General features: G+C 38.5%; 1 pseudogene; it reads left to right on the top strand.

Annotated features, from left to right (window-relative positions):
- Positions 1-21,510, top strand: part of LOC124523359 (actin, cytoplasmic 2-like) — a 32,235-nt pseudogene extending 10,725 nt beyond the window's left edge.
- Positions 21,511-24,225: the final 2,715 nt, after the last annotated feature.

Genomic DNA, 24,225 nt, shown 5'->3' with positions numbered 1-24,225 from the left:
CTATAGAAAAGTAAAGTGTGTGCCTTTCCCTGCTGTTTTTCCATAAAAAAGGATTCTGATGCTGTAGATCACAGAAACATTTATGACTCAGAGAATTATTGTCATCCCAAACTCCCCTTTCCTGTGTTTGTTAGTGTGGTGATGCTTGATGGTAAGAAAGGGACTGGCATTTTGAAGAGGTATAACACCAATGCAGTGGCTTGTGGTGGCTCTTTTATTAAAAGTCCTTGTATTCCTTTCCAGAGACTCCCTAATTAGCTCAGGCTCTGGCCCAGAGGACTGCATGGCTGTATTTAACCACCTGGGAAGTGGCTCTGGAAAGATGCTGGCTCAGCGTAAGCAACTGGGTTGTATCCTGGCTGCCTTTTGGGTGAGAGTTTTATTTTTAACTCGCCTCTCTTTCAGATGATTGCTGAAGTCTGATCGTAGTGAGGAGAGCTCCCTTTCATTTTTAGACAATTTCCCCCCTATTTAGTGGAGTTCATAACTCTTTTCTTCTTGTATTTTGCCACTAGGAGAAGGCAATAAAATGTTAGACTTACCTAGAAAATGTTATATACATAATACTAAAGATTTGCTATATATTTTTCCTCTCTGGAGATTTTGGAGGAACAACTCTCTATTCTTTTCTTTTGGTCTCCTATCATGCAGTGATATAATAAACAAAATAAAGTAAAATAAAATAAGCAGTTCATTTGCAATCTTCAGTATGGTAAAGTGACACTGTAGAAAATGACACAGCCTTGCCTACTTATAGTGCTTACTGTAATATAAAGCAGACTGAAATGAAGATCACAGAGGAGTATTCATAGTGTCCTTTGAGAGCTCAGAGTACTTAAAAGGGGATCAGGGAGTGCTCCCTAGAAAATGTGGTATTTATGTAGGGCTTTAAAGATGAAAAGACTTTATAGGCCAAGAGGAGGCTGGGGGCATTTCCTAGTCAGTGAACTGAGTGGAAAAAGACAGGAGTCTTAAGAATGCTTGATGGGTTGCTGGAGTAGAAACAGACCATTATTAATGAGTGTCGGGTACATGGTTGTGTGTACTAGGAGACAAAACTAAAGAGATATGTTGGAGCAGGAGCCAGGAGGGTCTTAGTCTGGGGAATCGAGATCTCTTCCCACAGAGTTTAGAACCAGTTGAATTATTTTTTTCTTTAAAAAACATCACAGACCTTTTCCTTGAATTATTTTGGAGTCATGTGTTTTTTTTTTAATTTTTAAATTATTATTATTACTATTATTATTATTATTATTATTAAAGAGAGAGAGAGAGAGAATGTGTGAGCAGGAGAGGGGCAGAGGGAGAGATATAAAAAATTGTAAGCAGGCTCCATGCTCAGCTGGAGCCCAGTGTAGAGCTCGATCCCATGACCCTGGGATCATGACCTGAGCCAAAGTTATAGGCTCAGAGTTAGAGGCTTAACTGACTGAGCTATCCAAGGGTCTCAGAGTCATGCTCTTGTTTTCAGAGAAACACATTTTGGTGAAACAGAAATCATTTGGAAAATAAGTTCATGATGCTATTTGTCTTATTTAATCATTTAAACCTGATCAAATGAGATAATATACAAGGAGACACTTTGAAAAGGATAATATCTATTACAAATTGGAGATTCTTCTATTCTGAAGGAAAGCCTTGACCTTTATATTATCATATCTACATTTATTTAAAACTTAGCAATGCCTTTCTTTCCTTTTATTCCATGCCTTCCACCTTCAATTAAATGATAAAGACAATATAATAACATTATGGAAAGTTTAGAAACAGAGAGAAAAACATACCCATGAGTCCTTTCCTCTCATAGAACTACTGCTATCACTCTCGCCAGGAATTAGGGCAAAGTTGGACTTGTGTGGTTTTGCCAGCCTGGCATTCATTGTTTTTTTTGTTTTTTTGTTTTTTTTTTTTGTTTTTTTTCCTTATGTAGCACTCTGATTTTCCCTGGAGAAACAAACTACTCTTGGGCCATGGAGTTAGTATAGAACTGACTTACGCTACATCTTGAAGGATCCTGACTAGCCAACTCAACAGTTGCATTATCCTGCCTATTATGTTTGGCTTAGAGATGGGCAGGTGTTCATGCCGGGTCAGCCATTCAGAACCACAGATTCAATTCTGTGACTTTTGCTAGAACTTTTAGAAAAGAAGCATTTCTACTGGGGTTGCTGAGAAAATAGAATATAAGCCTAATGCTGCTGGTAGCCATTTTGCTATCACTTAGGTAAGAATGAAGCCAACTGGCAGAAAAAACAGAACCAAGAGCCAGAGAGAGATTACCAATGATCTTGACTAAGTACCAGCCATGCTAGAAATTGGCATTATACTCTGGATTTTCTTTTAGTTATGTCTGCCCAGATAGATAGATAGATAGATAGATAAAGAATAGATAGATAAGAATAGATAGATAAAAATAGATAGATAAGAATGGATAGGTAAGAGTAGATAGATAAGAATAGATAATAAGAATAGATAGATAATAAGGATAGATAGATAGGTAAGGATAGATAGATAATTTCCTTTGGCTATTTTGAACTGTGTTTCTGTTACTGATGAATGCAATTAAAGAAATACTCTAGGTGTTAGGGTTCAAACTCAAAGGAAGAAGCCTGTTCATGGGAACTGAAAAGGTTTGGGAAGTCATAATGTTAGAGATGGCATTTTTAATGAACTTTGAAGAATGGGTTTGGATTGGGCTCAGCTCTCTCCTTCATGCTCTGGGGGTTCTGCTGAGCAGTGTGCTTCAGCCTACCTGGCCAAGGAAGGGGCATTTCTAGGTACCCTTGAGGTCAGCTTTTAGAAAAGGTGGGCAGCCACCCCACCTTTCAACTGTATGCCTGGGATGAGACAAGGCACAGACATGCTTTTGGTTACAACAGCTCTGAGTGTATAGAGAGAGGATTGGAGATGTGGTCAGTTTCGGCCATTTTGAGAAAAAGAGGTGCAGATCATGTCATATGCGTGGTTTTCTCCCTTTTGTTCTTATCCCGAATATTTTTCCTGATCGAATCTGCCTAAAATGAACATCAAGGACAGCCTTATTTGTGGACTTATTGTGTACTTTTAGGACCAAAAGAGCAGAAGCATCTCCTGTCCTTTCCACCTGTCTCTCTGTATTAGTGCTCAGGTGCCAGCAGCACAGACACTAATTGTGGGGCCTTTGGGAGAAGTGTATATGTGGCACCAAGGTGGTTCTTCTACTACACACTGGAAGGGGGAACAGACGTGAAAGTGGACAGATTTTCCAAGCAAGCTTGAGCTCTGATGTCCTTCACGCTGCTGACTCTGGCATTGCTCTTGCTGTTGAGCTGTGATTGCAATCATGATCTCGGCAGGCATATCACAGCTTTAGTTATATTGCAGATGGTTGACACCTAAGCCAACAGAAAATGTGCATAATCCTGGGCTAACAGATCCTTACAAATCCTTCACAGACAGCAGGACATGCAATCCATGCCTAGCCTGTTTAAATTTCTGCAAATTCCAAACTGGTTAGACAGCTAAGGATTAGAGGCAGGCATTTTAAGTAATAATAAAAAGGTAGACTGATTATATATTGTAGCAGCTTTGCATTTTTAATCTTAATACATCTCTTTCTTCCCTCTACTTATTTGTCCTCTTATCTAGCTGTGAATCCCAAACCAAATGTTACTACTCTAGTAAGTCCTACTTAGAGTGTTTCTCTTTCCCTCTCCCCAGCTCCTTCTGTCTGTCTCTCCCTCCCTCTCTCCCTCCCTCTCTCCCTCCCTCCCTTCCTCCCTCCCTCCTCTCTCCCCATCCATTCCTCCATTTTTTGCAAGTTAATAGCTCTTCCCTTATGAGAAAATCACATAAAGGCAAACACAAAAGCAATCAACATGGGCTGGTAAAGTGGGAATATCACTGGCCCGGGAATGTTGAAACGTATTTTTCTCCTGGCTTTGTCTGTGGACCCTAGTGTTCCAATCTGTAAAATGTCAAACTAGGATCACTATATTAGTTTCCTTTTGCTGCCATAATAAATGATCAAAAACTTAGTGGCTTAAACAATATGAATGTATTACCTCACAGTTTTTGTAGGTCAGGAGCCCAATATGAATCTCACTGGGCTAAAATCAAGCTGTCAGCAGGGATGTTACTAGTTTTTTGTTCTTGTTTTTTCTCCTGTAGGCTCCAGGGAAGAATCTGTTACCTTGCCTTTCTAGAGGCCACTGTGTTCCTTGGCTTATGACTCCTTTCTTCCATCTTCAGAGTCAGCAATGGCAGATCAAGTCCTCATATCATATCTTTCTGATCTACTCTTCTGCCTTACTCATGTATTTTAAAGAACTGGTCTGATTAGGTTGAGCCCACCAGATTGATGATCCAGGATAATCCCCCCCTCTCAGGGTCCTTAACCTTAATCATAGCTGCAAAGTCCCTTTCGTTGTGCAAGGTAACATATTCACAGGTTGTGAGGATTAGGGTATGGACATCTTTGACGGGTGGTGTGTTATTCATCTGCCTTCTGAAAGTCCCTTTCAATATTGTATGGAAGCTTACTTTTTTTCCAGTAGTGTTTCGTAAATCAAGAATATGGTCTAGAGTTAACTCAGATTCGACTCAGTCTTTGATAAGCAGGGCTGCACACTGGTAATTGATAGGCCAAGTTAGGCTTATAGTCATTCAGATTGGCCGACTTATTTTAAAAATGTTTGCTTAACTGAAAAATTTTAAATTGGGAGATGTCACATAGGCACACAAATATCTGGTTTCTTTTGAAGAAACAACAAAATCAACAAAAAGGAGAATTTAATAACACTAGGGAGTGTCTACCAATTGCTGTCCTGATGGGATTTTAAAAAAATATTTGTTTATTTTTGAAGGAGGGAAAGACAGAGCATGAGCTGGGTAGGGATAGAGAGAGAGGGAGACACAGAATCTGAACCAAGCTCCAGGCTCTGAGCTGTCAGCGCAAAACCTGCTGTGGAACTCAAACTCACAAACCCGAGATCATGATCTGAGCCAAACTCAGATGCCTCACTGACTGAGCCACCCAGGCGCCTCCTTGACAGGATTTTTGTAGTTGCTTATTTATATTATCTGCTTGGTCCCTGTATAAACATTTGAATTTTCAAGCTTCTGTATCCCTAAGAAGGGGATATTCTTATCCCTTCTGTAACTTCATCCTTACTATAAAATTGACTTTACCCTGATGACTAGGAGTACTAAGAGTTCCTGAGTCATTAATTATGCTTTGTTTATTAATTATTGAGCTAGAAAACAGATTACTGTATTTTATTTTTTTTTCCTGATTTCAAAAACAATACATATGGTATTTGAGAAAATTTTCCAACTCGTTACAACTATACCCATTCTTTTGAGCAAGACAGTTAATTGAGGTTTTCAATATTTATTTTAATGTTTGTTTATTTTGAGGGGTGGAGAGAGAGAATGTGTACATGAGTAGGGGAGGGGCAGAGAGAGAGGGAGAGAGAGAATCTTAAGCAGGTTCTGCTATGTCAGTGCACAGCCACACTCAGGGCTCATTCTCATGATCCACAAGATCATGACCTGTGCTTAAATCAAGAGTCAGACACTTAACTAACTGAGCCACTCAGGCCTCTCAAGGTTTTCAGTATTTTTGACTTCCTTCTTTTTGTAAAAAAAGAAATAAGGAAATAGGTGATAATTCTTTGTTTCTAGGTAGTATATCATAGGTTGTTTTGATAGCCTTCTTTTTGAAAACGTTTTCCAGCTGTCCTAAGTGCAAGTGATACTTGTATAATCTGAAAAAATGTAATGGAAATTATTTATTTAAAGAACATCCTTTTGCCACTAGGTTTTGTGCTACCACTATGAAGCTCTAGGCAAGAGAGTTGAATGGAAAATTATTCATTGCTTGATATTTTGAGACTTGCAATTCCCTTCCTAGATTATTCAGAGTCATTTATAAACAAAAGGCAAGGTGCTGAGATTTGTTGATTGAAAAAAATAAAAACCAGTCCATAGCCAAAAAAGTCACATATCCCACATCTAATCCAAATATTACTTTGTTGAAAAGGCAGGAACATGTAAATAACTCATGTCTGATATTTTCATGTGACGTTAAATGGTCATACCATTTTAAATAACTGCAGATTTCCGGAAAGCTTTTTGCCTTAGTACTATATAGGTCAAACATGGTGATATTAATTTAAATTAAGAAAATATGGGAATAATATAAAGAAATTTTGCTAGAGATAGGCAAGACTCGTCCTCAACCTGTGATCCCATTTTGAAGAGAATATAAGAGATGGAAAGCAAACCATAAATTAGTTACATAAATTGAACTTATGTCTTAAAAAATTTTTAACGGTGACTTTTTTTTTCTTTTTTCACACTACAACTCATGGGACATATAAAAGTTAGCTGGATTTCTAAAAAATTGAAAACCTTTCTGAAAAAGTACAAATAAAGTCTAATTGGTGATGAATTACTTTGAAAGTCACATGATCTAAATCAAATGTTCCCAAATTATGATTTCAGAAGTGCAATGAGTCAGTGGAAAAGTTGGCATTTTAGATAAGATTGTACTATGAACACTTTTGTTTTAGGGTGCATTTTTGTGTTTAAATATAAAGATACAGGAGTGCAATTTGAGATTGTCTGTTGAGTGCCTGACTATTCACCAAATCAGGCAATTTGCAGTTTTTCCTCTTGGAAGTAGACTTCCTTGCTTTGCTATGGTTTCCCACTGTATCTGATGAAAAAACAGATTTTCTCCTCCATTGAAGGGGTAGGCTGGGTGTATATAACAAATTGGGAAGAAAGTGGTTTGATGGAAACTGCTTGAGGTTGTAACTTTCTTTTTTTTTTTTTTAAATTTTTTTTTTCAACGTTTATTTATTTTTGGGACAGAGAGAGACAGAGCATGAACGGGGGAGGGGCAGAGAGAGAGGGAGACACAGAATCGGAAACAGGCTCCAGGCTCTGAGCCATCAGCCCAGAGCCTGACACGGGGCTCGAACTCACGGACTGCGAGATCGTGACCTGGCTGAAGTCGGACGCTTAACCAACTGCGCCACCCAGGCGCCCCGAGGTTGTAACTTTCAATTTTCCTAGTTTTCATTCTCTTCCTGAGACCTCTGAGTTCATTGTATCTGTAAAAAAAAAAAAAAAAGGCAAAAAGGCAGGCTGGTAATGAGCTTGGCTGTGTTCATTCCCTACTCTTGCCACTCAGGGTTTTATTTTTCAATATTTGAAAGTTCAGTAGTTTCCTAAGTGTGAATATATTTAGGGATTACTTTATTTATTTTTTTTAATTTTATGATAAAGATAATGTGGGCAGGTTGTACAAATGTTTTTCAACAGCTCACAGTGTGTGTGTGTATGTGTGGGAGTGTGTGTGTGTGTGCGCGCGCGCACGTGCATGCATGCATGTGCATGTGCCTGCACATTAGAAGGGGAATCCAAAAATGGCTGCAGAATTATTATTTGCTACTTTTTTGTTGACTTTTTAGGGGATTTGTTTGTCCACAGATGACACTTATGTAGCCCAAGGAGAAGAGAAGAAACTAGGAGAAGGAGACAAAAGCTCATGCAAATGCTATCTGTGTCTCAACTCTATGTCAAGCCTCTTTGAATCCCTTGATCCTCTCAGCAAGTCTGCAGGCCCCAGAGGGGCAGTTGGGTGCTTCTGGTTTTCCTCCATACCACATGTAGGCTCTGGGACTGTGTTGCTCTCACAGACCTTTTCTCTGCATGTACCTTCTCTCCCTCTGTCTATAGCCATTTTTCTCTACTACACCCTTGCTTTTGGTGGAATATATTCTGAAAGTTTGCCTTGTCCCAGGAGTCCAGGTGGAAGCAGGAAGAAAGTCCCTCCTACGCTTACATACTCAAAGTGTAGGTAAGGGAAAAAATGTGTGTTTTTAAAAAATTTTTTTAATGTTTATTTATTTTTGGAGAGAGAGAGACAGAGTGCAAGCAGGAGAGGGGCAGAGAGAGAGGGAGACACAGAATCTGAAGCAGGCTCCAGGCTCTGAGCTGCCAGCACAGAGCCTGATGTGGGGCTCAAACTCATGAACAATGAGATAATGACCTGAGCCGAAGTCAGACGCTTAACTGACTGAGCCACTAGGCGCCCCCAAAATGTTTTTTTGTTGTTGTTGGTTGGTTGATTTTTGGGAGAGATTGACAGAGAGAGAGAGAGAGAGAGAGAGAGAATATCTCAAGCAGGCTCCACACCCAGTGCAGAGCTGGATTTGGGGCTCAGTTTCAACTGTGAGATCACAAGCTGAACTGAAATCAAGAGTCAGAAGCTTAACTGACTGAGCCACTCAGGCTTCCCAGGAAGGATATTTCAACTACCCATTCTCCCATTCCAGGAATGAAACCCCAGGTCTATGGGGATGTGTGGGAGGATGTGAAAGAAGCCTTCACTTAAATCTAATGCTCTTTTGTTTCTCTCACCTCCTTAATTAAGCTTTTGAATGGTTTTGAAGGCTTTCTTTTGTAGTGGAAGGTTCCTCTTGCATTGTGTCCTATATGTTTCTTATTCTATTGCTTACAGGAAAAAACCAGATGCCTTGATTTAGTCAATGTCTGGTTTTTAATATAAAGAGAAGCTTCTGTGACTTACAAAAGCTTTTTTCCCCCCTTCCTTATTATATGGCTCTTACAGCTGATACCTATTGCATTCATGACTGTTACATTTTTTATTACTTAAAAAAGTCAAGGTTGGGCAATGACTTCTTTATTTTCTGCCCTCCAGCTGTGGATGTTTAGCCTCAGTGGCTAGAGGATCGCAAGGTCAACAAAATTTAGACAGGATGAAAATGTAGCAGACAATATTCGAAATGTTAGCCCATCAAGTCAATATTGCTAAAATCAAGAGCCATAATAATGCCACCACCACAGTTCACATTTGTGTGTCAATTTGCATCTTACAGACCATTTTCTGATGAAATACTGAATACCTTCCACAACTTGTCAAGGTAGCTTTTTAAAATTCCCTTTTTGTATGAGGGGATTAAGACTCAGAGGGATCAAGAGGCTATCCCAAGCACACGTGAGTCAAGAATTTCAATTCTAGACTGGAACTGAGGCATTCTGATTCCATGTACTCTTTGCACTTCATCAGAGTCTTGGTTTCTGAATCAATAAGTCTTGTGGTGACTTGTTTGGGTCACTAAATTCAGCTTGATGCTTTTCTAGGTCTAGTGGGCCACTGCTTTTCTGTTCTTGATGTACTCCCTCTATGTTGAAACGTGCACTTTTAATTTTAGTCTGATTGTTGGCTGCTCTCTCCAATTCATGTCTTTCTTTGCCTACAACAAATCTAAGCCAGTCCTCTCCCACAGTTAGCATTTCAGAGCTCCATCTAGGTTTCTCACCCATCTCATCCTCCTCTGCTTGTTTAATGTAGATTATAATCAGATTTCCTGGATGATTAATGTAGTAAGTAGTGAACATCTCCACTTTCCCAAATCCTGAATTATAATTTTACAACCTAATATTGAGTTTAATATAGCTTTACCTAGAAATCTTTATTGGTGTTTTGGGGTCTGCTGATTTTAGTCTAACATAGAGTTGAAGAGTTGAATTAATGGATTTTCTCATTGTGGGGAACATCAAGGACATATTAGCTCAGAGGAGACTGGGCCAAATGTGGAAATTGTAGAACACATGTTCCTAAGTGCTGTATCTTTCATGCAATGAATGTTGCACAGTGAATTAATTAGTTGGCCTTGATTCTGGTGCCACTTCTGCTGCTGACTCATTGTTTTCAACATCTAGGCAATGGGGCAGTGCAGAATATTTGTCTTTGTGCCATGTACTTTTTATTGTTTTACTATTTACATAGGATCCATTTAAGTAGCAGGATGGAAGTTCATGCTTAAAACACAAAGTCAATTCATAGACATGGCCTGAAATCAATGTATGTGATATATACTTAAAGCTCATTAGCTTCTAGGGACTCATTAGCCCTGAAAAAATTGGTTGAACTTAACCAAAAATGAAATGTGTGTTAAAAAATATGTAATTAAAAAAAACAGTGGGTCTGTGATCTATAGAATTAGTGCTGTACTTCCTTTGATTACTGTTGTGTTTGTCCTTATTCTCATGTCATAAAGAGTTATGAAAATGTCAAGATTTGGGGGCTGCTGTCTAAAGCTGGCAACATAACCACATCTCTTAGAGACTTGTGAAATATCTTCAATTAAAAGGCATTGGGTCTCTTACTCAACACATTTCCAGAAGCAAGGGAAACAAAAGCAAAAATGAACTATTGGGATCTCATCAAAATAAAAAGCTTCTGCACAGTGAAGGAAACAATCACCAAAACTAAAAGGCAACCAACAGAATGGGAGAAGATATTTGCAAATGACATATCAGGTAAAGGGTTAGTATACCAAATCTATAAAGAACTTATCCAACTCAACACCCAAAAAACAATCTAGTGATGAAATGGGCAAAAGACATGAATAGACACTTCTTCAAAGAACACATCCAGATGGCCAACTGACACATGAAAAAATGCTCAACATCACTATCATCAGGGAAATACAAATCAAAATCACAATGAGATAACACTTTACACCTGTCAGAATGGCTAACATTAACAACTCAGGCAACAACAGATGTTGGTGAGGATGGGAAGAAAGAGGATCTCTTTTGCATTGTTGGTGGGAATGCAAGCTGGTGCAGCCCCTCTGGAAAACAGTATGGAGGTTCCTCAAAAAACTAAAAATGGAACTACCCTATGACCCAGCAATTGCACTACTAGTATTTATCCAAGGGATACGGGTGTACTGTTTCAAAGGGGCACATGCACCCCCCATGTTTATAGCAGGACTATCCACAATAGCCAAAGTATGGAAAGAGCCCAAATGTCCATTGATGGATGAATGGATAAAGAAAATGTAGCATATATATACAATGAAGTATTACTCGGCAATCAAAAAGAATGAAATCTTGCCATTTGCAACTACGTGGAACTAGAGGGTATCATGCTAAGGGAAATTAGTCAGAGAAAGACAAAAATCACTTGACTTCACTCATATGAGAACTTTAAGAGACAAAACAGATGAACATAAGGAAAGGAAACAACAATAATATAAAAACAGGGAGGGGGACAAAGAATAAGAGACTCATAAATATGGAGAACAAACAGAGGGTTACTGGAGGGGGGTGTGGGAGGGGGATGGGCTAAATGGGTAAGGGGCACTAACGAATCTACTCCTGAATCATTGTTGCACTATATGCTAACCAATTTGGATGTAAATGAAAAATAAAATAAAATTTAAAAAAGAAAGCATTGGGAAACAGGAGCGCCTCGTGGCTCAGTCTGTTGAGCATCCGACTCTTGAGTTCAGCTCATGTCGTGATCCCAGGGTTGTGGGATCGAGCGCTGCATTGGGCTTTGCACTGAGCATGGAGCTTGCTTGAAATTCTCTTCCTCTCCCTGTTCCCACCCCTGCTCGCACCTGTGTGCTCTGTCCCTAAAATGAAAAAAAAAAAAAAGCTTTAAAAAGTGCTTAAATAAAAGACATTGGGAACCAGAAAAACAAAAAGCTCAGATGACAGTGGCAACTAAAAAGGAGTGACAAGTGACTGTGGGAATTTCTAATGAACACCTGTGTTAGAACGTCGTTTACCAAGACCAGGTATCATACAAATTGTGGACAAAGATGTGAAAATGTAATTACATCAGTGGACAAAACAACAAAAGGTGGTGGGGTCTGGCAGAAGGATTTTTAACAGTTTTCTCTATCATAGTAAGGTAGATATATTCAATGAAAATAATGCAAATCAGGAACTGGTTTCCACTCTGAGGCAGAATAGAAGAGGTTCTAATAATTACCTCAGAAAGAGAGAAACAATTCTGCTAAGAACAGGATCATGACTTTAGTAAATTAGTTATCAGAATTATTTAACTTTTATGGGAGTTAGGGATTTGAAATAGACTGTGAATGAGAGAGAAACACTGTCACTTGGAGTAGTTAAAGGAATTTAAAAATTTTTGGCTTTTCAGAATGCTGTGTTTTCCATCTTTCCTTCTTCATTTGCAGTAACATTTTTTAATGTTTTATCTTTTTTAAAAAATCTTTTTAAATGTTTGTTTATTTTTGAGAGACAGAGTGCAAGTGGGGGAAAGGCAGAGAGAGAGGGAGACACAGAATCTGAAGCAGGCTCCAGACTGTGAGCTGTCAGCACAGAGCCCAACGTGGGGCTGGAGCCCACAAACCATGAGATCGTGACCTAAGCTGAAGTCGGACGCTCAACTGACCGAGCCACCCATGTGCCCCTGTTTTATCTTTTAATTTGAGGGGCAAAATCATAATTTGTTACATGCCACAAATGTGTGGTAGACACGCAATAACTATTTGTTGAATGAATGACTGAATCAATCAAGAATTATAATGCAAATACAGGATTTATGTTATTGTAATGCTTTGTAGTTTTTAAAAAAAAATTTTTTTATTAACGTTTATTTATTTTTGAGACAGAGAGAGACAGAGCATGAACGGGGAGGGTCAGAGAGAGGGAGACATAATCTGAAACAGGCTCCAGGCTCTGAGCGGTCAGCACAGAGCCTGACGCGGGGCCCGAACCCACGGACCGCGAGATCATGACCTGAGCCGAAGTCGGCCGCTTAACCGTCTGAGCCACCCAGGCGCCCCACTTTGTAGTTTTTTATTTGCCATGATTGCTAGCTAACTTATCAGGTTTATGGCAAAAATTGATTGAGGTCATGGAGTTTACAGAGCTGATTTTGGATTTGATGTTTCAGCATGATATATATGGGGAAAGGGATGTATTTACTATTAAAACATAAGAGAGGGTAGCTACCTAAACAACTTTACAGTTAACTTTTCTTTCTTCTTCTTCTTCTTTTTAATCCCTTTATTTTCTATATGTTTCTCTGAAATGTTCTGCTCCCAACAGGACCAGTTTAGACAATGGTGTCATTAAATTGGCATTTTCAGTGAGTTATGCTTATCTGCATTTGAAGCTCTTTATACAAAAAATGGAGCAGTTTAATTAAGTTTGTTTAGAAGCAGCAGGGATTTTACATTATTATGATCCAGCTACTTCTTTTGCCTGTCATTTGAATGAGAGGTGTGATTTTGGTAGAAAAGACTCCTAGAGCCAATTAGCTACTTTGAGCATTGAAGCTACCTTGGCAAAAAGAATTGCAAACCAGTGAATTTTTTCCATTATTCCATGGATAACACACTGTTCAGCTAATGAACAGATTATTTCAAGCAAAGTCACTTATTTCTAAGACTAAGAATATTGTTTAATCATGACAACATGTATAGAAAGAAACATCACAAAAAAATCAAGGGAGGAAGTAACAAATGCACGTAGAAAAGGCCACTGTAGCTTTGTAAAGTTCATGTGGAACAGAAGTCAGCACTACTGCCCAGTTGATGAAAGGTAATAGGTATTGGTAGATGTAGGGGAGAAGGTACAGAAATGAGTGTTTATTTTGCCAAGATCCATTATCTTTCACTTGTGTTCTCTAATTTAATCTCCTTAACAGCCTTGAAAAATGGGAATTATTAGCCCTACTTATCTTGTTTAGGAAAGGAAACTGAAGCACACAGAAATTGAAGAACTGACCTAAATCTGAGCTGCAGTTAAGAAAGCCAGGATTTGAACCCAGTGGTGGTTCCTCATCCCTCCATCTGAAGCATGTCACACAATGAATCTTTCCCAATTGATATTCTGTTCATTGTAGGTTTCCCCTGGGTTTTCTTGAGTTTCTAGGTCAGATTTCCTTAGAAGTTTAAACCTTCCAGTCACGAGAAGTATATGCCCCTCCATGGCTACCAGTATACACCTTTGTCCTCCTGCCCTTAGCCAATCAAGGTTGCAGTCAGTGTCATCACCCCTCTGTTCCTCCTGTCAGTTTTTTTGATCTATGTCTTCCAGCTCCTGCTGAAGTCCTGCACTCTGTGCTCTCAAGGTTTGGTCTCTGACTTGTATTATTAGCGTCTTTGAGCCTGAATTCTGTTTCTTGTCAGTCTCAGTGTCTGTGTCACTACTTCTGTGCTCCCTCTGTTCTAACTGAAGTTCTTGCTTCTTGCTCCCTGTACCCTCACTTTATGCTAATGATGTCCACACTGTGGTAAAAGCCAGACCCTGTGGCTCTTTGATGCCAACTTTCTCCTTCCCACCTGTGCTAATCTCCTGTCTCTCTAATCTGGGCTGCCCACTTTACTTTGTCTTGCCATGGCCCCTGGACATCAGACTTTTACTGATAGAATGCACAAGATGAGTGTTATTCCCGTGTATATTACTGTTCTACAAGTACACCCCAGAGTTCGATAAAATCCATAGTATATAAGCAAATAGTACCACCAATTTATATTCATTTCACATGGCGTTCAGTAAGATATTTTTCTGGCATGTCAGTAATACAGTTTACCGATTTTATAATCTCAAAATTATAATTTACATAAGAAAATCAGTTAACATGACTAATCTGATTTTTATCTTCACTTTAGTAGAGGAGTTATGCTCTACAAGGTAATGAAATAAGCATATATCATCAAAGAATAAACATAAAATGTTTTATTTTATTGTGATGATTATAAGATTTATAATTTCAAGATTTTAACTATGTTATCTGTGTGACTAGCATTACTACAAAGTTCACTTGTACTATCACATGGTTTTTGACCTAGAAATTGTAATTGTTGTGCCATTATTTGTTCTTGGCAGCCTCTTCACATTTGCCCTAGGTAAATGTGCATGTACCACTTATGCTTTCTTAATCTGTACTTGATTTATTACTAAATATTTATGCCTATGTGAGAAAATAAGAAAAAATTAAGTTATTGACAGCATGTGGTACAATAATTTTTTAAATAGTTTCAATTTCCAATTATATATTAGTAACAAGAGGATAGTGAGTTTTCAGAACAGATGAAGGGTGTGTGTAATGTCCCAGCCTGTAGTAGCTCCTTTCTCTTTAGTTCAAGAAAACATTTCCGAACGGACACGAGTGAGACTGAAGTTATTATAAGGATGTCCACAAACATGTTGATCATCTCTTAACTTCAGTGTATTACTACTTGTGCTGTTATTAGAATCCAGTTACTTTTGCTATATCACTGTTGATTAACATGTTAGTATATCTTAACACTATGGATAAGAACTCCATTCTAGTTGTTGACGTTTAAATTCACATTGCTTGCTAGAATTTTCCAGTTTTTTCAGACTTGGGCCCCTTTGCTTCTTTTAATCTGTTTCTTTCTTTTCGTTAACCAAAACCTGCTGGCATACCATGTTGGAAAAGGATGAGAAACGTGGGGCTAAAAACTCATTACATTTTATTAATTCCTCCTAGGCAGTATTGATCAAGTTAGGAATCATCAAGAATCTCTTGTGTGTGCTCATCAATATTGTCTTGTAGAAATAGGGTCAAGGAAATACAGAGGTCTTTGAAATTAGAACTTAAATAGGAAATTTTCAACTGTAGGACCCTGTACCTAACTCTGTGTGTAAAACAAACTTGTATGTGAATCTCATACACAGTGACCTGGCATCCTGGGACATTATGGTCAGAGCAGTCTTTCAAAACACAAAATGGATTTTGTCACTTCTCTACTTAGTAGATTTCAGTGGCTCCCATTGCTCTCAGAATAATGGCAGAAATCCTTAACACAGCCTACCTGTTTACTCTGATCTTACACTTCATTCATTTTCACTCTCTTTGCTCTGGACATACTGTCCCCTTTTTGGTTTCTTGAATATCACTGTTTTGGGCCACAGGAACTTTAGTAACTCTGATTCCTCTACTTGATCCTTTGGCTCTTGTGTCCCCACTGGGTCATCTCAAATCTCAACTCAGGAATGATGTCTCTGTTTAGCCCCTCCAACTAAATATTCTTTCTTTTTATTGTCATCACAATTTTCATGATACATTCATATGTGATTCTGTGATTAGTATTTGTTTCTCCATCCTGGTATGAGCTCCAAGTGGGCAGGGCTTTGTCTGATTTGTGTTCCTTATTGTTTGTTTCCAGTGCCTGGCACATAATCTGCCTTCAATGAATAAATGAATGATCCAGATCAAGCAAAACAATATGAATGGCTAGTGGTACATTTGAGAACTTGTTTGGTAGACCATCTTGGAAGCACAGCTACACATAAACTTTAGCCAAAGAATGTTCTCTGTCGACCTGCCTTTTGGATCCAGATTTAGTTACACTACACATGGAACAGCAGCCAGATCAATATGTCAATTTCTCTTTCAACCATGGATTTAATTTCTTATCTTCTGAATTAGTATTGGAGGGCAAACAATTATTGATAGGGTGAGAATTATTTTATTATTAATTGTTTGTTTAACATTTCTTAGCTCTCATTCATATGATCCCATTTGGTAATCATGATAGCTCTACTATAGAGGCAGAGCTGGTATAGTTAACAAATGAGATAACTGTCCCATATTGGTTATGCGACCTACCCACATCATGCCCTAAATAAGCAGTTAAGCTGGGACTTAAGCTTGGGCCTTAGACTTCAATCCATAACCTAGTCTACCAGTGCCAAGCTTTTTTCTTCTCTAAGTGGACATATTGTTTGGAAACAAGGAATCAGTGAATTTCATTTGGTAGCCCCTTGTCCACAATAAAGGTAAATGATAGATATCAGGATAGGCTGGATGTAGTTTATATCACAGGTTTCCGAAGTTGAAGATCTTTTGTTCTCTGTTGAGATACCATGTTTCACAGAGATACCTGAAGATCCCTTTCTGGTTCCTGACTATAATTCTGTCATTTTATCCTTCCTATCTCCCAAGCCCCCTTCTAATCATTGGAATTATCTCCCTAATAAACCAAATTCTATTAATTACTTTCCACTGACTTCTGCATTGGACTTTTATGTGTGTTTTGGATACTTAAATCTATTACATGATAACAGCGGGAAAGAACATCGTATCTTTATTTTGGTCCAGGGTGCTGAAAAATTTGTCACTGTAAATCTCATTTTGAGGGGGCTTTATGAACATCTTATTCTTTTCTGATTACAAAACTAACACACATCATATAAAACAGTATAAAGAATAAACATAATCCATATTTCTTATTCTAATGATAACATTTAGTATAATCCCTTTCAGGAAAGTAAAAATTATTTAAAAAGACTATTTTAAATAGATTTATAACATTCTATTATTTGAATATAATTATATAACCATCCTTGCAATTTTATAATACTTAGGTTGTTTCTAATATCTCATTATCATAAATGGTGTTGGATGAACTTCTTTCCCCAAACCTCCGATTATCTTCTTAGGAAATTGCTTAGAAGTTGAATCATCAGGTTCATGGGCAATAATGAAAAAAATCATCACTTTTTCTAAAATTAAAACATAAAATTGGGAACAATAATAAAATAGTACCAAAGAGCTCAAAATAAAAATTAAAAGCCTTTTTTTTAACCTTCATAAAAATGAACTCAAAATGGGCCACAGACCTACATATAAATGAAAAACTATGAAACTTCTGGGAGATGACATAAGAGAAAATCTAGATGATCTCAGGTTTGGCAATGACTTTATAAATGCAACATGAAAGGTACAGTCTATTAAAGAAATAAGTGATAATTTTGACTGTGTTAAAATTAAAACATTTTTGCTTTACAAAGTCACTGTCCAGAGAATGAGAAGACAAGCCACAGACTGGGAGGAGATATTTGCAAAGGACATTTATGATAAAGGACTGTTAAATTCAAAATATTCAGAGAACTTTTGAAACTCAGCAATAAGAGAATGAAGAATCTGTTTGAAAAATGGGCAAAATATCTGAACAGACACCTTACCAAAGAAGATCTATAGTTGGCAGATAAGCATATGAAAAGATATGTGACATAATATGTCATTAGGGAATTGTAAATTAAAGCAGTAAGATACCACCATTAGCATGGCAAAAATCCAAAACACTGACAATACCAAATCCTGGTGAGGATGTGGAACAACAGGGACTCTCTTTCTTTGCTGGTGGGAATACAAAATGGTAGAGCCACTTTGGAAGACAGTTTGTCATATTCTTACAAAACTAGACATACTCTTACTATATGATCCAGCAGTTGTGCTCCTTGGTACTTCTCCAGAAGAGTTGAAAACTTATGCACACAAAACTCTGCACACGGATATTTATAGTAGTTTTATTTATAATAGCCAAAACTTGGAACCAAAAGTATGTGAATTCACTTTCAGTAGGTGAATTGATAATTAAGTTGTGGTATATCCAGACAATGGAATCTTATTCATTACTAAAAGTAAATGAGCTGTCAAGCTATGAAAAGAAACATAGGAACTTTGAATGCTTAACTGAGTGAAAGAAGCCAATCTGAAAGATTACATACTGGATTATTCCAACTACATGACATTCTAGAAAAGGTGAAACTATGGAGATAGTAAAAAGATCAGTGGTTGCCAGAAGATGGGAATGGGGGGAGGGATGAATAGGCAGAGCATAGAGAATTTTCAGGGCAGTGAAGAAACTATTCTGTATGATATTATAATGGTGGATACATACCATTATATGTCTGTCCAAACCCATAGAATTTAAAACACCAAGAGTGAGTCCTATTTAAACTCTGGACTTTAGGTGATGATGGTATGTCAGTGTTGGTTCATCTGTTATAAATGTATCACTGTGGTACAGGGACGCTGTGTGTTCATTAAGTGGAGGCAGGGCATATATGGAACTCTTTGTAACTTTCTACTCAGTTTTACTGTGAACCTAAAACTACTCTAGAAGACAGAGTCTATCTAATAAAAAAAGCCCCTCCACCCCAGCCTTCTATTTCTACAGGTCCACTTATTAGAAAAGAATCATCTTTGGCCATTTCTCATTTCTCATTTCTCTTGCTAGTTATTCTGGTAATTGTAAGATGCTTATATCTAACCCTTGATTTTTCAGCTTTGGGAGGTTTCTCTTGTTGCTGTGCTAAGAAAGATGAGGAATTCAGCTCATATTTATCATCCTCCACCCCCACTAATTTTGTTTGCTATATAGTTTTACCAGTAGTTTCCTTTGTACATTTCAAACTATATTTTGGTATCTTAATCTTAATGTAGTATACACCTTGGGTTAGCGAAGTGTTTGGCTTTCCTTCTCAATACTTCACCACTGTCATGAAAGCCACCTCAAAGATTAATAGGCATGGTGGTAATGTGACTATAATAAAGAAAAAGTAATCAAACTAAAGTTGAGGGATAGTCTATGAAATAACTGGCCTTTATTCTTCAAAAGTCAAAGTCATGAATAACAAAGACTGAAATATTATTCTAGATTAAAGAAAACTACAGAGATACTACAACATGTAGTTCTGGATTGGATTCTGGATTAAGAAAAAAATGTATTTTCTTTTTTTTTTTCAACGTTTTTTTTTGTTTTTGTTTTTGTTTTTTTTTTGTTTTTTTTTTATTTATTTTTGGGACAGAGAGAGACAGAGCATGAACGGGGGAGGGGCAGAGAGAGAGGGAGACACAGAATCCGAAACAGGCTCCAGGCTCCGAGCCATCAGCCCAGAGCCCGACGCGGGGCTCGAACCCACGGACCGCGAGATCATGACCTGGCTGAAGTCGGACGCTTAACCGACTGCGCCACCCAGGCGCCCCATGTATTTTCTTTTTTAATAAAAGATATAGTGGGACAAATGGGACAATTTTAATAAAGCCTATGGTAAATGTTAATTAGTGTTAATTTCCAGATTTTGATAATTGTACTGTGATTCTGTAAGAGAATGTCCTTGTCTTTAGATAATACACAATGAAACTTAGGGGTAAAGGAGCATTTATTTGCAACTTACTTTCAAACAGTGAATGTGGATATATATAGAGAAAATGCTAAAGTAAATATAATGAATTGTTAACATTTGGGAAATCTAGGGGAAGCAATTATTTGCACTATGGCAACTTTTCTGTAAGTCTAAAACACCTTTACAGTTGGCTTGTTTAAATCAGGTCTCAGGTAAAATCCATATATTTCATTTGTTTGGGGTGGCTCTTAAGAGTCTTGTAATCCATATGGTTCATGCTCCCTTTCTTTTAAAATGCCACTTTTTAATTATAGAAACAACCATTTGACCCACTTTTGAATTTGGATGATCATATGCTCTTTGTGTCATTTAATATTTTTCTTTATCATGCATTTTTCCTGAAGACTGGCACATTTAAGAAGTTCCAGTGAATTTGTGTTAAAAAAAAATTGGCATGGTGGTACTAGGGGAAGGATGCAGTAATTCAGGGCAGCATTTAGTTAAAAGAAGGGAGGGAGATGGCACATTAGTCTCTAGCAATGTCAACTGGAAAAGATCTGAGATGCTTACACATTAAGAAAATTGAGGGTCTCGCTCACTGCAGTCCACCCATGCTTCTTGTCCTCCCACCACTCATTTTCATGCCCACTGCTGCCACCTCCACCTATCACCCTGGAAGAGGAGATCCCTGCACTCATCACTGATGATAACTCTGGTATATGCAAAGTGGGCTTTGCTGGGAATGATGTCCCTTGTCCCCCCGCCATATTCCCATCCATTGTCAGAAACCCCCTGCCTCCAAGGTGTTGTCATGGTGGGCATTAGCCAAAAGGACTCCTATGTGGGCAACAGGGCCCAGAGCAAGTAAGGCATCCTATCCTCAAGTACCCTATTGAGCCTGGCATCATCACCAACAAGGAGGATATGGAGAAGATCTGGTACCGCACCTTCTACAATGAACTGCACATGGCCCCCAAGGAGCACTACAACACTTCCACCACTGGTATTGTCATGGACTCTGGGGACAGGGTAACCCACACTATGCCCATCTTTGTGGGGTACTCCCTGCCCTGTGCCATCCTGTGCCTGGACCTGGCTGGCCGGGACCTGATGGACTACCTCTTGAAGATATTCACAGAGAGTGGTTACAGTTTCACCACCACAGTTGAGTGGGAAATCGTGTGTGACATAACCGAGAAGCTCTGCTAGGTCAACCTCTACTTTGAGCAGGAAATGGCCACTGTGGTGTCCTCCTCCTCCTTGGAAAAGAGCTATGAGCTGGCTGATAGTCAGCTGATCACTATGGGCAAGAAGTGGTACCACTGCCCTGTGGGATTTTCCCAGCTATCCTTTCTGGGTATGGAGTCCTTTGGTATCCATGAGATCACCTTCAACTTCATCATGAAGTGTGACTCTGACATCTGGATGGACCTGTACTCTAACACAGTGCCGAATGGTGGGACCACCATGTACCCAGGCATCTTGGACAGAATGCAGAAAGGGAGCACTACCCTGGAACCCAGCATTATGAAGATCAAAGTCATTGCTTCTCCTGAATCCAAATACTTTGTGTGGATCAGGGGCTCCATCCTGGCCTTGCTGTTCACCTTTAAGCAGATGTGAATCAGCAAACAGGAGTATGAAGAGTTGGGCCCCTCCACTTCCCACTGCAGATGCTTCTAAATGCCTTGCAAGCAGTTATGTAGCATTTGCTGCATGAGTTAATTCCTAAGTATAAATTTACCCTGGCAAATGTGTACACTTCATGCTAGCCTCATAAACTGGAATACGCCTTTGAAAATAAATTTGTCCTTGAAGCTTGTATCTGATGTCAGCCCTGGATGGAAGATTGTTGCTGATTTTGACTTTGTATTCAAATTAAATTTTCTCTTGGTATATGTTTAATACCTTGTACATAACCTTGATTTAAACCTCTTTTATAGAATGTGGCTTAGTCATTTCATGGCTGAGGGGAGAACATGTTTATGGAAGAGAAATCCATTGGTTTGATGAGAATCCTCCATAAGGTTCTTTTAAAAAAAAATTTTTTTTTTTACTGTTTATTTTTTGAGAGAGAGAGAGAGAGACAGAATGTGAGCAGGGGAGGGGCAGAGAGAGAGGGAGACACAGAATCTGAAGCAGGTTCCAGGCTCCGAGCTGTCAGCACAGAGCCTGATGTGGGGCTTGACCTCACAAGCTGTGAGATCATGACCTGAGCTGAAGTCAGACACTCAACCGACTGAGCCATCCAGGCGCCCCCATAACGTTCTTGATCTGAGTTGGGTATTAATGTGTGAGAGCTGCCTATTTCAGGATTATCTAGAGGCTGGCAAGATTTTTGAACCAGTTGAAATTTCTTTGTCTTTCTGGTCTGACAGGATTAGGAAGGTCTGAGGTTTAGGACCCACTTTCCTTTCCTTTCTTATCCAGTGTTTTCCTACCAGAACACTGTGGGTTGTTACTAACTGCCTTGTGTTAGAAAACAGTTTACATTTACACCTGTAAATTTATTCATCCTTTTAATATACTAAGTTTTGTACACAATTCTCAATTGTTCAAGAGATGACAACATTTTTTGGTTTTCTCCTGTCATGTGAGAACATTAGGCTCTCAGCAACATGTCATTGTTTGAGGAAAATAAAGTGCTGCAGTAAACTGGAAAAGAAAAGTCAGCGGGATAGCCTCCCTTGCTTCTTGTCCCAACCTTCTACTTTTGTAAGAAAGGTGAGGACATGAGGTATTCAACAGAATATTATAAAGCATTTTTCCTAATTATAGTTTCAGGACTTGCATCATTTCTACAGTTGTATAATAGTTAATTTAGTCATTTACTGATTATCCCTGAGAGCTTTTTTTCTGAGTTGTAGTCTCTTCTTTCTTAGCACATTCTCTCTCACTGATCTTACCTGCAGAATGCTGATGCCTCCCAAATCTGCATCTCTTGTGTCGTCTGTTATTACTCTCCTTGAACATGTTCCTCAGACTTAGGAAATTCATGACTGCTCTTGTCCTTTCTTTCCAGAATTTCTTAATCTTCCATAGTACAATGAATATGACCACTATCAAACAATTGCTCAGGGAAAAAAAAAATGTGTGTCATCCTTTATTTCTCTGTCTCCTTTATCCTCCCCACATCTGGTTGGTCCTCAAGTCCTGTTGATTTTACCTGCTACATGTTTTTTTTTATTGTTTTTTTCTTTGTTTGTTTGTTTGTTTGTTTTTACTGTTCCATTCACGTCTATCTTTACCACTGTTGTCCTGGTCCAGGCTACTGTGTTTCTCAAGTGGATTACTGTAGCTGCTTTCTGTCTGATTTGCTCATTGTGTTCAACCAGAGTGATCTTTTTAAAATACAAATTCAATCAGTGTTACTCTCCTGCTTAAATCTCTAACATAAAAATGTATGTATTAGTTGTGGTTCTCCAAAGAAGCAGAACTGATGAGATATAGGTAGAGAAATATATAGGAGGAGATTTATTATAGGTATTGGCTAATGTGGTTTTAGATGCCCAGAAGTCCCATGATCTGCTGTCTCTAAGCTGGAGAACCAGGAAATGGTGTAATTCAGGCTATGTGTTAAGGCATGAGAACCACAGGATGGATAGTCTAAGCCTCTATCTGAATCCAAAAGCCCAAGAGTCAGAGCACTGATGCACCGGTGCAGAAGATCAGTGTATCAGTTCAAGCATAAAGAATGAATTTGTCCTTTCTCCATGTTTTCATTCTATTCAGGCCCTCAACAGTTTGGATTATACCTACTTGCATTGGTAAGAGCCATCTGCTTTACTCCGTCTAATGATTCAAATCCTAATTTCTTTCATAAACACCCTCAGAGACACACCCAGAAGTAATGTTTTTACCACCCATCTGCACACCCCTTAGTCTAGTCAAGTTGACTTGTAAAATTTATTATCATAATATGGAGATACCTAATATCTACATCATCTATATCTATCTACCATCTATGTCTCCATACAGACACATACATACACACATACACAGACATGTTCTTGAGGACATGTGCCCACAGACCTCATAGCCTCCTCTTGCTAGAATTTCTTTCTTTTCCTTGGCCATCTTACTCTCTTGTGCTTCTGGAATGTCACACAGGTTATTTCTTTTGCCTGGACTGTCTGTCCTACCCCTCTTTCATTGGTAACTCATTCTTATCTTTTGTGTCTTGACTCGGTTTACATATCTTTTTCTCCTTTAATCTTTCCTTTATCACTGAACTCTGGAATAGGTATCATTCAGAGGTCCTCCCTGGGAAATATTCTTGCTTTTTCCATCAATGTATATTGTCATGATGTATAATAATTCTTGTTTGCATGTTTGATCCCAGCAGGCTGAGTTCTGTGCATGTATTAAAACACGTAAGTATTTATATGCATGCTTATTGAGTGAGTATGTAGGCGAACTGAGAAATGGAAAGATTCTATCTAGCATCTACATAGGACTTTGGTGTTAAAAAGAAGTCTGTGAAAGGAAAAAAAA

This window comes from Lynx rufus, unplaced genomic scaffold, assembly GCF_022079265.1.
Source record: "Lynx rufus isolate CCGP_SWC_20201006 ecotype Redwood Valley unplaced genomic scaffold, mLynRuf1.p SCAF_4, whole genome shotgun sequence".
Lineage (NCBI taxonomy): Eukaryota > Metazoa > Chordata > Mammalia > Carnivora > Felidae > Lynx > Lynx rufus.
Note: the sequence above shows the minus strand (reverse complement) of the source record. Positions and strands in the feature narration are given on the sequence as shown.